At 40.7% G+C, this 15,992-nt stretch overlaps 1 protein-coding gene across 4 annotated transcripts in view; it reads left to right on the forward strand.

The window, feature by feature from the left end:
• The window catches only part of LOC111871161 (putative tyramine receptor 2), a 132,126-nt gene that overhangs the window by 40,669 nt on the left and 75,465 nt on the right, over window positions 1-15,992 (forward strand). For all 4 annotated transcript variants that reach the window (XR_004513738.1, XR_004513740.1, XR_004513739.1 and 1 more), the window contains exon 2: window positions 13,045-13,150. The gene's annotated coding sequence lies outside the window, so the exon portion shown is untranslated. The remainder of the gene's footprint in view (window positions 1-13,044; window positions 13,151-15,992) is intronic.

A 15,992-nucleotide genomic window follows, 5' to 3' on the forward strand; every position in this document is an offset into this window, starting at 1 on the left:
TGGTCTATTCGCTTGCGAATTTCTTATTTTTCCTTCTACACTGAAGTTGGAGGCGATACGTTCCTCCGAAACGTCGGTTAACACCACATCTACACGGTGTCACATCCCAGAAGACTGCTTTCTTCATAGTCACCGCCGTGAAAGCCTCAAATCTGAAATATTACTCGTGTTCGTGGGACAGCTTCAATACCCGTTCTATAAGTTAAATCACATTTATCTAATGTTGAAATCCCCGTTTGTCCAGAGAATAACATACATGAAATTTCAGGCTTACGTTCAACTAAATTACTTATATTCATGCCTCTTTTTTTTTTTAATTCCTTAGTGGGGGGTGGAGTCCAACTGGGTCCACTCGGCACGGCGGCCACTGATTGGCCTGTTGTAACCTGCCCCGGGTGATTATGATGATGGAGAATTTGGTGGAATGAAGATTGGCAGAGGAAACCGAATTACTCGGAGAAAACCCGCCCCAGCGCCACAAATCCCACTTGACCAGACCCGGGATCGAACCCGGGCCGCCGAGGTCGGAAGCCAGCGACTTACCGCTTGAGCTATGGCGCGGCCTCGTGCCTCCTTACGTAAATATTCAAGTCAGAGAAACCAGAAACATAGAGCGTATTCATAGTGTTCCGTGGACTTCGCCCTCCGTACCCACAAGCCTCAGCAGGGAATGTTGCAGTATGAATGCAAAACATACGTAAAACATTCATCCGTAATGGAGGACATGATCATCTCCACGGTATATCTGAATCCGACTTATATCGAGGGCCCAATTCATTACTTTTTTGGTTTCTCATTTAAACATGGATCCAGTTTTCGGTACGTTTACATTGTGTTATATAAATACTGAATGTTTATAATACAAATATTCCCAATAAAAAGAATATAATAAAATGTTAAATTATAAAAAAAAAATTAAAAGAGGTAAAGCTATATCTGTAAGAGGCCATGTAGGCCTATAGGATTGTGAGACGTTGAGGCTCCCACATTTTCTAGACAATCGGCTCGCAGATGGCGGTGAGGTTGTCAGCCCAAAGCGCCAGCGGTCCTTTAGCCCCAGGAAGGTTCGTGGTACTTATTTCTGTTAGAGGCTGGAAGGAGTAGGTAGACTGAGAAATCAGATTATCATATCATAAATCGAACCCGCGACCTACCGGCTTGTAGCATAGTGTCTCAACGAACTACGGTGCCCGTGCATCCTTAAATTCATGCATTGGCTGGTAATATAAAATGAAGTACACAAGTACTGAGACGAGATGCATGAAAGCGAAGCACTCCTATAATATTTTATCTGTTCATGAACATGCATTATGTTTTAAGTAGAGTCAAAGGGTTCAGATGATAGTGTATAATACTCAGAATTGCTGGCTTTTTGGACTTTGTCCATCTCCCGGTATTCTAGAAACTATAGAACACAACATTTCGGAAATTGGATCTGTTGATTGAGGTTAGTTATTTCTAAGGGACACAACAGAGCAGCAGGTGTCTCCCCCTTCACCTGAGAACGGAAACAGATTCAGTTTTCGAAACGTTATGTTCTCTAGTTTTCAGAGTACCGGAAGATGGACAAACTCCAAAAGTCCAGTAAGTCTGAAATTATCTTTCTTATGTAAATAGTCGCGTTGTTTGACAGTGTACAACATAAGACTAATATAAGTACCGTATTTACGCATGTATAGGCCGCGTGCGTGTTAAGGCCACAGCACAATTTTCAGACAGAAATTATAGAAAAAATAATTTTCTTGGAATATTATTTCAGGAGTAGAACATCCTGTATCACTAATTATGAATATATATATATTTTTTAAATGAAGTGTGATTTCGAATATTTCGAATACAAGCCGCACCCCAGTTTTCCTCTTGAATTTTTGGCAAAAAATGTGCGGCCTATACATGCGTAAATACGGTAAATTAAATGTTTGGTAAAATTATGAAGATTTATTTGGGTAATAGCATAATTTTATGGGGTGTTCCTTGAGATGTGGGATGTATTGTCATCTGGATTTAAACATGAATTTCATGTAATAATATTGTGACATATCAACCCACTGCAAGACAATGGATCGATAAACACTCTGCATTACAAGCCCGCAACAATAGAACAGCGGGGTTACGCTACCTGATTCTAGGCAACGGTTCGGTGATACACTTCCGCGAAAGCAGTGACGTCACACAACAGTGGATAGAGACCACGTGATGTGTTTCCTGTAGAACCGTGCCAAAGTTTATGGGGGACAGCAAAGGTCGTTTGCTGGATGTCGTAAGCCGGAGGAGATGAGTACAGATTATGATAGAGGAGTACAGAGTGATCGAAGAAGAAATGACAGGAAGACTTCATAGTGATTTGAAGTGCTAGTTTCTCTGTTGCGATCCGTTGCTAGGAGACGATTAGTGAAAACTGAGAATCCTAGTGCGTGTGCAACGGTTAACTGGAAAGTGTGTTAACCAGTGATAACGCTGTATTTAAGTGTGATTAAGAGAATTTGTAACCGAGGTGCTAGTAAACCCAATCATCCGAAGTAGAGCCCGTTATTTTCGTCACACGTACCACCCTACACGTGACAATATATTAGACTTATTTCTGGGATATTTTATGCGAAATATTTGTTCCCAATTAGAAAGTTATGGTACCAATGTCTTGTTTGCTGATGGAGTTAGTTGTAAGTCGTTAAGTGCTGCGAAGTATGAACACAAATGCATCAAATGTAATTAAACCTATATAAAGTATAATCAATGTATCGATTACTTTGTTCTAGAAGCTAAGAGGTTTCTGTGTATGTTTGACTAGCAGTGATATGTCTTGTATGAATCAACTGAGTTTCATATGTCTAATGGAGCGAATCATTTGATGAAACTTAAAAGCGAAGCAGTAACACAGACAGACTGAAAACTCATTATCGAATAAAAACGTGTTCTGTACAATAAAGTGTAACGGTTATTAGAACGACACACTAGCGAATAAACGCAGAACAGTCTATTACAATCCAAGTATGATGAAGTTTTTGTGTATATTCTTTACAGTGGCATGGACTTTACTACAAAACAAGCAAGAGAGTGTAATATTAATGTTTGCTTTCAAACGCTTCAAATTTATGTCAGTTTCAATGTCTTCTCCTTTCATAATAAAGAATATATTTTTAATCCGATGTTGGTTTTGAAGGTCGTTTATCAAAACAATTCAAGTCAGAGGCCCTTTGTGACTTTTCGAAACAAACTTATTTTCTCACGACGAGGAGTTGTTAGTCCCATGCCCAACCCCCAAAGCTGGAGGACCGCCCGTTGTCGGCTGTCCGCAATTCAATATATTCGCATCTACAAAAGTTAGAATATTCAAAGCTATAATTTTGCCTGTGGTTCTGAATGGGTGAGAAACTTAGTCTCTGACATTAAGGGAGGAACATAGACTGAGGGTGTTTGAGAACAGGGTGTTCAGGAGAATATTTGGACCGAAGAGAGATGAAATGACAGGAAGTTGGAGAGAACTGCGTAATGAGGAGCTTCATAACTTGTACTCTTCTCCAAGTATAATTAGAATACTCAAGTCAAGGAGAATGAGATTGGCAAAGCATGTAGCACGAATAGGGCTAAGAGGAATGCATATAGAATATTGGTGGGAAAGTCAGAAAGAAAGAGACCACTAGGAAGACCAAGACGTAAGTGATTGCATGGCATTAAAATGAATCTTAGAGAGACAGGATGGGATGATATGGGCTGGATTGTTCTGGCTCAGGATAGGGACCAGTGGAGGGCTCTTGTGAACACGGTAATGAAAATGTTGGAAAGTTCCTGCGTATCTGCACTACTGGCGGCTTCTCAAGAAGGTCTCAGCTCCATGAAGTTATTAATTAGTTAATTTTTGTTTTTATTTATTGCTAGTGGGGTGGGACTAGGTCCCTTGTCCTGCGGCCACTTCTGGCCTATTGTACCAGCCCCAGGTGATAGGTGAGGGTGATTGTGGAGCAATTGGTGGAATGAAGATTGGCAGGGGAAACCGAAGTACTCGGAGAAAACCTACCCCAGCGCCACTTTGTCCACCACAAGTCCCACTTGACCAGACCCCGGGATCGAACCTGGACCGCCGCGGTGGGAAGCCAGTGACTAACCGCTTGAGCTATGGCGCGGCCTATTAATTAGTTAGTTTTGAAGGTTTTACCTTGCTGCCGGCTTAGTTAGTGAGTTTTGAAGTTGTCACCGTGCGGCCTTGTAGCGCGATAGCAGAATTTTTGAGGAACATGCATTACACTTACACCTTAAGTTTCCAAGTATAGGCAAGTTAATAGGAAATTAATTATTCAGATCCATGGGAGGGAAGAGGAGATAGAATCTTGTCCGGACCTACGAAAAAAAGCGAATATGAAAACAGCTGTTTTGAATACCATTCTTCCCTGAAGAAGGAAGCAGGATATTTCTCCGAAGTGTTCATATCTTCCTATAATATTTCACCGTGTCAAAACCCGGAAGACCACGACATCAACAGTCACCTTCCTGAAAACCTCAATTATACAGGGAGAAGTTAATAGTTTATTTGATTATAAACGCAAATACTTCTTTCTCTCTCCATGGGAGAGTAGATATTCGTTATGAATAAGACGTCCATGATAAATGATTTCTAAATTTTGTTAACACTCCCAGCTACATACGTTATCCTAAAATATTTATTTATATGTGCGAATTAAAATTTACGTGTCGTTTTGACTTTTTCATATTCATCTGATGTATAATAGAAGCACACAGATGTAAATTAGCATAGCAAATAACGTCGTTAGGAGCAGTAGATAGGAACTGTTTACTGTGGCTTTTGATCGAATGGAAACGTTTGTTTGTTGTTAGATTAAGCACTGTTTAAAACAATCATGTTTCTATTTACTGATCAGAATGATTGAATCACTGAGCGAAAATGAATCAAACGGCAGATCACAGAACATTGAGTGGCAGCGAATTGTAATTGCAAATGACTGCTCTGAGCGTCCATGCAAAAAAAAAAAAAACGAATGCTTCTATTTTCATTCCATTAATGGATACGATTAATCTGTTACTTTTCCCAATATTCCATTATTTTATTATTTCATTAATATACCGGAAGTGAGAGGTTAATTTCAGACCTTGACTTGGAGAACTTAACCTAAAATGTGTTTATAAAATTATTGCTACCCTATTCATTGTTCTTGTTTTCTTTATTCAGACCCTACATTTCTGACAAAACGAATGAACTTCCAAACAAAAAAAAACTAAACGAGATTATTTTAATTTCAGATTTTAAATAACCCATTGCTACTGATATGTATTACACATAAAAGCCGTTTGTGATATTTGCGTCAACAGAAGACGTAGTATTCACAGTAACTGACAGATGGCATTAATATATCATTCGTTGCCGTTCCTCTCTATCCATGCGTCCTACAATCCCTGCCCATCTTATCATTCTAATTATATTTGCTGAACAGTACAAGTTATTAAGCTTCTCGTTCCGAAAATTTTTTCCAACATGCTAATACTTAAATCCTCTTGGATCCAAATATACTCCTGAACACTCTCTTCTCGCTCGGTCTATGCCCTCCCCTCAAAATAAGAGACCGAGTTTGACACCCATACAAGTCTACAGGCAAAATTAAATTTTGGGTATTGTAATATTTACATTTTTAGACAGCATAGGGGAAGGCAAAATGTTCCGAAGTGAATGTTAGATAGTATTGCCCGATTTTGGTCGGCTCTTAATTTCCTCATTAATCAAATTATGATTTTTTAGTGTCTTTCCCAAATATTTCAAATTAAGTGCAGTTTGTGCTCTTCAGGTTTAAGGGAGTTAATTCTGAAGTAATTTATCGCACCACAATACTTGTCAACCAATCATAAAATTATTCTCTTCCCCTCACAGTCAACCCATACTGCATACATATATATTCATTAGACAACTATAACCTCAATTCCGTCACTTGCCCCCCAGTCAGGGGGGCTAGTCCCCAGAGATGCCTGCTTCATACTCAATGCAGCGCATGTTCAGATATTCTGGAGTTAAACATACATGATAGAACTTCCCATTCAAAAACTTATTTATTGTGCATATTTGCAGGGATCTCTCTCCCTTTTGTGGGTTATTTACGACACTGTCAGTAGCAGACTATATATATGTCATCTGATTGTAGGATGATAATGTAGCATGTAGACCAGTTATTAAGTAACGTCTCTGTAAACAATATCCATTGCTAAGCAACAGATTCCAAACGCGTACCAATGGACTAACTGGGAAGCAATGTTCTCGACGCTGTCTGTGCAACAGATGCGTGACGGAACAATAAAACTGTTGGAATGGTGTTTTCTGTGCGGTCCGTGTCGACATATAATAAGCAGACAGTCAGTGGAAATAGTTCAGTTTGTCTGTTTTGTTTGCCGGACCGCTGGCTAGAAGTCAGTGCGTACCCGGAAGGTCCTGAGACCGGCCATCTCGACACAGGTTTTTTTTTTCCTCTGTCTTGTAAGCAAATGCTGAGATGGTTCCCAAATTCCAAGTTGCTACTGCTTGCTTCTCATGCAGCCCTCCCGATTTAAATTCATCAAAATTACGGTCCCTTGCTGTCAAAATTACCAAAATTATACACGTAAACTCTAATTTTTGAAATTAAAAGCTCCGCGGCCCCAAATAGTTCAGTCGAGTTAAGTGGAGCGAGTTAGCTGGTTGGTGAGTGAGTTTGAAAGAGGACTGCTGAGGTTCAGTACTTGTGAGCCATTGTTGTTAGAAGCTGGTAACTGAGGCACGGGGATATTTCGGGAACACAGAGAAAGGGAACGTCTGCCGTTGGAAGCCGTTACCAGGCAACGACTGGTGAAGACACAGCAGGCTGAGAATACTTAATACTTGGTGTAGTGAATTGCTGAATTTGTGAATTAGCGATAGCGTTATAGTTACTTGTAGTTACGATCTGTAAGTGTTCAATAAATACAGTTTCCAATAGTAACTCATACACGTAACAATATAATCATGACTAGAAAAGATTTGGAAAGAAGTGACCGTGGCTTATTTGAGATATTTTTCGGAATTTACCTGGAGGAACTGAGGACAATCACGAGGCACTTCGTTCATGCTGATCTGCCCCTGCCGGGATAAGAAGCAAGAACCTCAGGAATACCAGAGTGGAGTGGTACAGATACGCCAAGCCATTTGTTGAAAAATATGTCGTTCCTTACATTCTCCAAAATATTAAAGATTAAGATAATGTGACATGACGCCTGAAAGCCGGAATAGTGGATCCAGAGCGGAAGTTCATTGCTAGCCAACGGTTCGGTAATCACATTTCAGTGGCAACCGACATTTTCCAGGGCTACCGATAACCTATATAAGAGACCGTGTAGAGAATGGGTGAATCCCATGTGGAGGCGGGTATGAGTACCTCCACCGTGACCCTGCGACTCGTAGGAGGCGACGAAAAGGGGAGTCTCGAATCTGAGACAGAGACCAGTCCTCTCGTCAGAGACAGCTCCCAACGTCAATTAACCCGCAAATGTGTGACAGGAATAAAAATCTTGTCTTACGCCCCACATGGGCACTTTATTCCGAGACAGACTGGCCAACTGATCGTCAGTCGCAACTTAAGGCTCAGACTCAGAATCCTAATTCATTCATACCGAGATAATGTCTCAAATATACCACGACCGCTTCCATTCACATGTTCGTAATTCGTTGTTCATTAATTATTCTACAATTCAGTGGTCTTTGTTTGTCAGTATCTATGCTAAATAAACTGCAAACAAATATGTAAAACAGCCACTTGGTTTCTGAGGATGGGACTTGGATGGAACTGCCTCAGATATCATATGAAGAACTTTAGTATTAACGGTAATTAACCTCTGGACTGTGGCAGCGCCATAGTTCAAGCGGTTAGTCGCTGGCTTCCCACTGCGGCGGCCCGGATTCGATCTCGGTTCTGGTCAAGTGGGATTTGTGGTGGACAATGTGGCGCTGGGGCAGGTCTTCTCCGAGTACTTCGGTTTCCCCTGCCAATTTTCATTCCACCAATTGCTCCACAATTACCCTCACCTATCATCTGGGGCTGGTACAATAGGCCAGAAGCGGCCGCAGTACAAGGGACTTAGTCCCACCCCACTAGCAATAAAAAAAAATAATACCACAGATGTAATCCCTCACTCAGTTCACATGACGTCAAGGTATGATATTGATGAACTGACCTGGGCTCGAACCCTGGTGCCCACGGTGGAATCCGGCGACTAACCTCCTGATCTATGGCACGGCCGTCGACTGCAAACTTACTACCACAGAATTAATTCCTCACTCAGTTCACATGACGTCAGGGTATGATATTACTGACTGCAGTCATTCAAATCTTCTGCTTCGAAGGTACAGTAGACATACAGAAAATGACGTCTGGAATTTCAACAAGAAGAAAATGGGAAAAGAAAGCACCTGCTAAATGTTGCGTAAAATATCGGAAATGACGTGGCTCATTCATGGAGGGTGGGGGGGGGAGCTCATCTGCTGGATATGACCTGAACGGTTAGGACAGGTTTTGGGATTGCTTGCCTTCCACGCCCTGTAGCAGTTTAAAGCTAGGCAACACACGAAGCACAACACATTGCCCAAGGGAAAGGAATTTCTGACGCTTCGTTGCAAGGTGAGCTTGACCCACGTTCAGTCCCTAGTCGATAATGAATGAAATGCGATTACAATATTTCTAACCTGAAAATGGCTATTGCTATAACCGCAGCAGTAATAGCTCCTACAGGTAAAAGCTAAAAGTTATAATGTACGTGGAGTAATTTTATTGGATTCTGAAGGGTCGAGATATTAATTTAAAAATAATTAGTCCTGCAATTTAGATGTCTGCTGTCCATAACATAAAAATTATAATATAAAAAAACTGTAATTTTGCATGTGGTTCTGTATGGGTGTGAAACTTGGTCTCTGTCAAATTTGATTTGTTTCATTCTGGTCCGTCACACTAACAATTATAAATACAAACCACTCCGTCCAATGTGACATGTAAGTTTTTACTACGCTAAAACTTGTCTCCCTTACATGTTTCGGTCCTTACGGGCCATCTTCAGAGGGAACATCATTACAAACTGGAAACTACCATCACAATAGGTGTTTTGATTTAAAATACATACACTTATATCCTATAATGCACAGTACGCATAAAGCCTCTGACATTAAGGGAGGAACATAGACTGAGGGTGTTTGAGAACAGGGTGTTGAGGAGAATATTTGGACCGAAAAGGGATGAAGTGACAGGAGGTTGGAGAAATTGCATAATGAGGAGCTTCATAACTTGTACTCTTCTCCAAGTATAATTAGAATTATCAAGTCAAGGAGGAGGAGGAGGTGGTCAGGGCATGTAGCACGAATGGGGGAAGAGGGATGCATATATAGAATATTGGTGGGAAAGCCAGAAGGAAAGAGACCACTGGGAAGAACAAGGCGTAGGTGGATGGACAATATTAAAATGCATCTTAGAGAGATTGGTTGCGGTTTTATGGTCTGGATTGATCTAGCTTAGGATAGGAGCTAGTGGAGGGCTCTTGTGAACACGGCAATGAATCTTCGGCTCCATGAAATGCTGGGAAATTCTTGAGTAGCTGCAGAATTGGCGGCTCCTCAAGAAGGGCTCAGCTCCATGAGTAAGTAAGTAAGTGTAATTCAGATGTTATGCAAAATAATTGAATTCGTTGTTAGACAGAAGAATGTAACTAAGTAAATGAAGTTGATTCCTTATTGAAAAGCTAATCATTACTTCAGATTGATTTGCTCCATTTGTTCGGGAGCCGGGATAGCTCAGTCGGTATAGCGACTACGCTGCGACCTGGACGAATGAGGGGTCGGAGTTTTGAGTCCCGTAGGTCAAGAATTTTCTCCAAATCGTTCAGACCAGCTCTGGGGTCCACCCAACCTCCTATCCAGTGGGTACCGGCTACTCTTTCCACGGGGCTAAAGTGTCTGGGGCGTGAAGCTGACCTCCAGCTGGTGCCGAGGTCAAGAAAATGTGGATCTACACACCACTACCCATATGCCTTCATGTCGTAGTGCTTAATTCGTTGAGCACAGGGACAACTTTTTTTTTCCTTTGTCGCTACAACCCTCCTAGGCCTACCTCCATGAAACTCTCCGTTTCACTTCGATTTACTAGATCTTAGACATTCGGTAGGACTCCTTGGGCGGGTGATCAGCTCGTCGCAAGGCCTCTACCTGTACACAAACATCTATTCCCTGAGTGGGATTCGAACCCAGGATCCCGGCTTCCGAGCGAGCGAAGACAGTGCATGCCTTAGACCACTCGGCTACCGTGACCGGCACTGGGACAACTTTATCTTACCTTAATAACATTTGTTCACCCTCCTAATTTCTACTTCGAACATGGAGGAAACGTGCATCTCCGAAACATCGGCATCACTATTCATAACAAGTGTCAGCCATTCGATAATACGTCATAGATATTTCTGTGCTATCTGCATTTATGTGAAACCTTTATTTGTCTTCTAATTCATATATTATTTGTGCCTTGTTCCTTTAAGTCTCATAACTGGTTCTCTCTGTTCGTGTGTTAGAAAAGATTTGGTCCTCTACGAAACCACTACCAATAATTGCACAATAAGAGCCACACGACGGTGTGAGCCCTGCAAATGAAGTCGCTGTGAGAGCTAGTGCTAATTACTAAAGTTCCTCGTGTGACGCTGCGTGTTACAGAGGAAACTGAGGACTCGAGTAGTCATTGGGTCCAGAGGCGTCATTGTGTGTCTGATCCCAGAGCTCCCTAGTGGTAATTGAATGTACTACACGCCTATTAGCGATATTTATAATCTGTAAAATGAAGAACTTCTCGAAATTGTTGAAACGCCTTAGTCTAAGGAGACGTGTTGCTAATTAGCAATCAGCTGGGCCTACATTCCAGCTTAGAACAGAAGTATAAAATGTAATAATATTTGCGTCTCGCAAGCATTTCAAGGAATATTTTTCGTAGCAAACTCTACACTGATTGAGATGAATATTATAGTGTGCTCAGTCTTAGAAAACGTAAACAAGGCACATAAAATGTACAGTATATAAAAGTATGCAGTGTACGCAACAATATTCTGTATTTAAAACAAACTGCACACTATTGTATCAACATTTGTTTCTATTGACGCTACATGTTTCGACCCTTATACTGGGTCATCATCAGGCGTACAATAATACCAGACTCAGTTCCTGAGTTGCATCAAACTATTTGCATCTAATTCTTCAATGAGGAGCCTTATAGTGCACTTGAGTGTTTTTAAATGCACAAATTGAATCGTTCAGGTAAAATTTTAAAATACTCAGATAATGAAATTTGATACGCTAAAGACTAAAGAGCCGTTCACGGTAGCCAAGCGGTCTAAGGCATGTACTGTCTTCGCTCGCTTGGAAACCGAGATCGTGGGTTCGAATCCCACTCAGGGCATGGATGTTTAGTTTGTGTGTGTGTGTGTGCGTGCGTTTTTCTGTGTTTGTGTACAGTTAGAGGCCTTGCGACGAACTGATCACCCGCCCAAGGAGCCCTACAGAATGTGTTAGATCTAGAAAAACCGAAGTGAAAGGAGAAGTTCATGGAGGTAGGCCTAGGCCCACTGGGTCTGTAGTGCCAAGGGGGGGGATACTAAAGATTAAAACATAAAAGTTAAAATTAAACTAAAATGGAAACGAAGTATTGTGTGATAAATCTCTTTAAAACTTTGTGACCGTTAGATGTTAACGTGATTTTCTGCAGCGTGGGGCGCCGGCGTAACGGGATCTTCTCACATAAGTTAGGTCGCAATATCCAGTAATTTGGAACCCAAATCATCAAGAAGATACCAGATTTGTGGAACTACAGCTTTCTGGGTAGTATATGTACCTGAATGGAAGTGATATAAAGCAAAACGCTATGTTATTCTCCTCTAAGAATAATATTCCTCTTCCCGTTTCTGTTTCCTTGTCAACCTCTTGTGCCTCTCCTTATTTCTTGTGGGTTATTTCACGCCTCTGTCGGTATCTAGACTCTATAGTGTCAAATTTGAAGATGATTGCTGAACGCTAGACTGGGATGGATTTGAAAGGAGACGGTCTGGCCTAGCCTAGGTAATATCCCTGCTTTTGCCTAGACAGACTCAGAAAAGTGAAGCAAACTCACAGTCAAGTTCGTCTGTGTCCCAGCCGAGATCAGAAATTCGAAGACAGTCCCTCCCGAATACAAATTTGCTCGGTCCTTCTTTATCATCTAATTATCTTTCCCTTGTTGTCCATCTTTCTCTGTTCCTCACCCATTTCTCTTCTTTTTCACCATTTATTTTTCTTTTTACACGCCTTTCTTCTTGTCTACTTTCCTCTTATTATTATTAGTCTCCTCTTCTTCAGCTACTCCCCCACAGAAAAGTACGGGCAGAGTTTTGAAAGGTCACAAACGTTTTCAGTTTATGTCCTGCACGTCCAGATCAAACTATAAATATTTCAATTAATTACGAGAGTCAGTAAATAAGACACAAATGTAAGTATAAGAGTTGTAATGGATGTAATAGGTTTCCTGTGTTTATCACTAGGTAGCAGCACAGTCCAGCTTCATGACAGTCTACGTAACAGACAGGCATACAAATGTTCATAGGCTTGTTTCAGTAGTCAAAATGGCGACCTTGCCTGAGCGGTGTACTCTAGAAGAGCAGCGTTCTATTGTGTGTATTTTTGTTGGCAAAATTACTCGATGCAAAGGAAATTCATAAAGAAATGTTTCCTGTTTACGGTGGGAAGTGTTTGTCGCGGTTCACAGCTTTGTCAAGAAACGTGGCAAATATTTCGCTAATGACGAAGAGGTTGAAATGGAGGTGCTGAAGTGGCTGAGATAACAGTCAAAGGACTTGTACCCTGCGACATACTGATAAATTGATGGGATAAGTGTATCAGTGTTAGTGGAGAATATGTCGAGAAATAAATGTTCTTTTCTCAGGTTCGAATATCGCATATTTTACTTTTGTATTCATTTGTGACCTATTTACTGAGTCTAGCTCTTAGTTAATAACTTTATTTATTTTATTTCATGACAACAGTTCGAGAACCCATCATACTTGACGAGTGGTTTGAAGTGTTTCCAGGACAGACGAAACAGCTGTGCAGTTAGCAGGGGCAGTTGGCCTATCTGTGACACATTTCACGGTAAGTATAATATTCCATACATCTTAATTATTACCAGTGCATCAAATTTGTCGATTAATAATACAGAATTTGACGGCCTTATATCGTAATGCATTTCAAGATCTGTTATAGTCACACACTGAAGAAATATTCTCTTTTAGAACTTTCCACGTTTATTTTCATTTTGTAAAACAGTACTAGCCTCTTTTTGCACGTAGATATAATAACTTACAAAGGCGAACAAATTCAAATACAGCAGGAGAATCATATTTCTACAGACCATATTAACTGTATTTAAACCTCCAGTACGTTATGAGTGAAAACAAATTCTCCTGACATTTCTTGATAATTCAAGCCAGCTGTTTGTGTCTTTACATTAATGGAAATTACATATATGTGAAATGTCCTTCTTCGAGTACCGTGAAATGACCACAAGCATGTGCCCTTTTTTGACTTTAAATATTTGAATTTGTACTGTGAGTACCTTGTTTATTGTATGTACTTTGTTTTGTATTGTTCTCCTTATGTATAGTCTTTCCTTGTCTGTATCAGTGTAAGATCTACTGCCACTGGATGAACACCGAATTGCAGCAAAATAATAATAATATCGTAAAAACACTATATAAACGTACAGATTATCCTCGATTTATGAAAATTAGCAATACGAAATTTCACTCATACCAATTTTATGAGGCACATTCCTTCGGCTTTTTATTCTGACTAAAAACAAAAAACCAAATTCGCATTGTAAATTCTTATTATGCTTTGCTGTATGTGCATCTTATATAAGATTTTGTCTGCTGTTTTGTAAGAGTTTTGCAGCTTATAAACTATGAATTATGGCTGACAAGAGGAAAAGTTCTGTTAAAAAATTATTGGTATTTTTATAGTACAATATATATTCCGTTGTGGTTACAGAATAATCCCATATGTCTACAATGTTTACATATGCAGTGAACTTGATTTATATTTATTTTTGGCAACTTTTTGTCGCTCGTGAATATAGCCCCCGGTTATAGCTGAAGTATCGGTTCTCACTACGAAATTTCGCTTTACGATATCTCTCCAGGAACGTATTTTTTTATTGCTAGTGGGGTGGGACTAAGTCCCTTGTACTGCGGCCACATCTGGCCTGTTGTACCAGCCCCAGATGATAGGTGAGGGTGACTGTGGAGCAATTGGTGGAATGAAGATCGACAGGGGAGACCGAAGTACTCGGAGGAAACCTGTCCCAGCGCCACTTTGTCCACCACAAATCCCACTTGACCAGAACCGGGATCGAACCCGAGCAGCCGCGATGGGAAGCCAGCGACTAATCGTTTGAACTATGGCGCGGCCCTCCAGGAACGTAACCATTCGTAAGAGCGGGGAATGTTTGTATTGTGTTTCGTTTCCTAAGTTAAACTTCTTACCGAAGAGATCAAAACCCTGAACAAAACATGATCCATATTCATTGCATATTTGGTTGTAGTTTTCCTTTTATGGTCCCTTATTTTCTCCAAATATAATTAGAGTAATAAAATCAAGGAGGATGAGGTGGGCAGAGCATGTAACACGAATGGGGGAGAGGAGAAATGCATACAGGATATTGGTGGGAAAGTCAGAAGGAAAGAGACCACTGGGAAGACTAAGGCATAGTTGGGTGGACAATATTAAAATGGATCTAAGAAAGATAGAATGGGATGGCTTGGATTGATCTGGCTCAGGATATGGACCAGTGGAGGGTTTTTGTGAACACGGTAATGAACCTTCGGGTTCCATAAAATGCTGGGAAATTCTTGAGTAGCTGCAAAATTGGCAGCTCCTCCAGAAGGGCTCGGCTCCATGAGTAAGTAAGGTCCTTATCGGTGACACTGTAATAAACTGTTATTAGCCTACATGACATCGTAAGTGGGAAAACATGGGAAAACAATATTCCATCGCGAATATCAACAAACAGTTTAACTCTCCGCTGCTAGAGGGAGTTATATTGTTATTGCAAAGAGAAAGTATGACTCTGTTTTATATTTCATACTCCAGAGTATAATCAGAGAGAGAGAGCTGCGAGCTTGATTATTATATCAGTGTATTTTGAGCCTTTGTACGTACCAATTCAACTATGGATAATTGTATTTAACGCGAAAACTTACGACCACAACTCAAATACCAACAATATATTGTAACTGATGGGTGGAATATTAGCTTTGTTCTGAGTGGGACTTCACAGCGTGGAATCAAAGCGATTTCCCCAAGTTCAGTGAATTTGAATTAACAATATCTTTTGTCTGCGATATTGAGTTTCGATTCATTGTTTGACCTTAAAGAAGTCGGTATACCTCGTTCCATATAGTGTTTGGCCACGTGCTGGACGACCGAGGTTCGATTCCCGTCACTGGCAGAGAAATTTCTTTTCACCGTTGTGTCCAGACCGGCTGTGGAGTTTCAATGTCCGCTATTGAAACGGAAAAGGGGGAATTTTGCTCGGGGATAAATGAGCCGGGACGTGAAGCTCAGAATTCACTTGCATTTATTGCGGTATGTGGCCTTAGTAGTAAAGTTTCTGACTTGTATACAGGAAGTGCAGGTTCGAACCTCAAACGGGACGGCGACCTCTTTCTTCCAAATCCTTTCAAATTCATTGCCCACTATCTTCCGGACGTTCAGTTCTATGTGGCTAACAGTTATTGACAACTTCTTTAAATAAAGTTAAATATGCATGGGAAAATTATTATTATTATTATTATTATTATTATTATTATTATTATTATTATTATTATTGCTCTACAGCCCATTGGTGGGCCATGACCGCCTTTTCAGTTTCTTCATCCAATACATATTCGGTAGGACTCCTTGGACGGGGGATGATCCCGTCTCAAAGCCGTTG

The sequence above is a fragment of the Cryptotermes secundus genome, unplaced genomic scaffold, assembly GCF_002891405.2.
Source record: "Cryptotermes secundus unplaced genomic scaffold, Csec_1.0 scaffold282, whole genome shotgun sequence".
NCBI lineage: Eukaryota > Metazoa > Arthropoda > Insecta > Blattodea > Kalotermitidae > Cryptotermes > Cryptotermes secundus.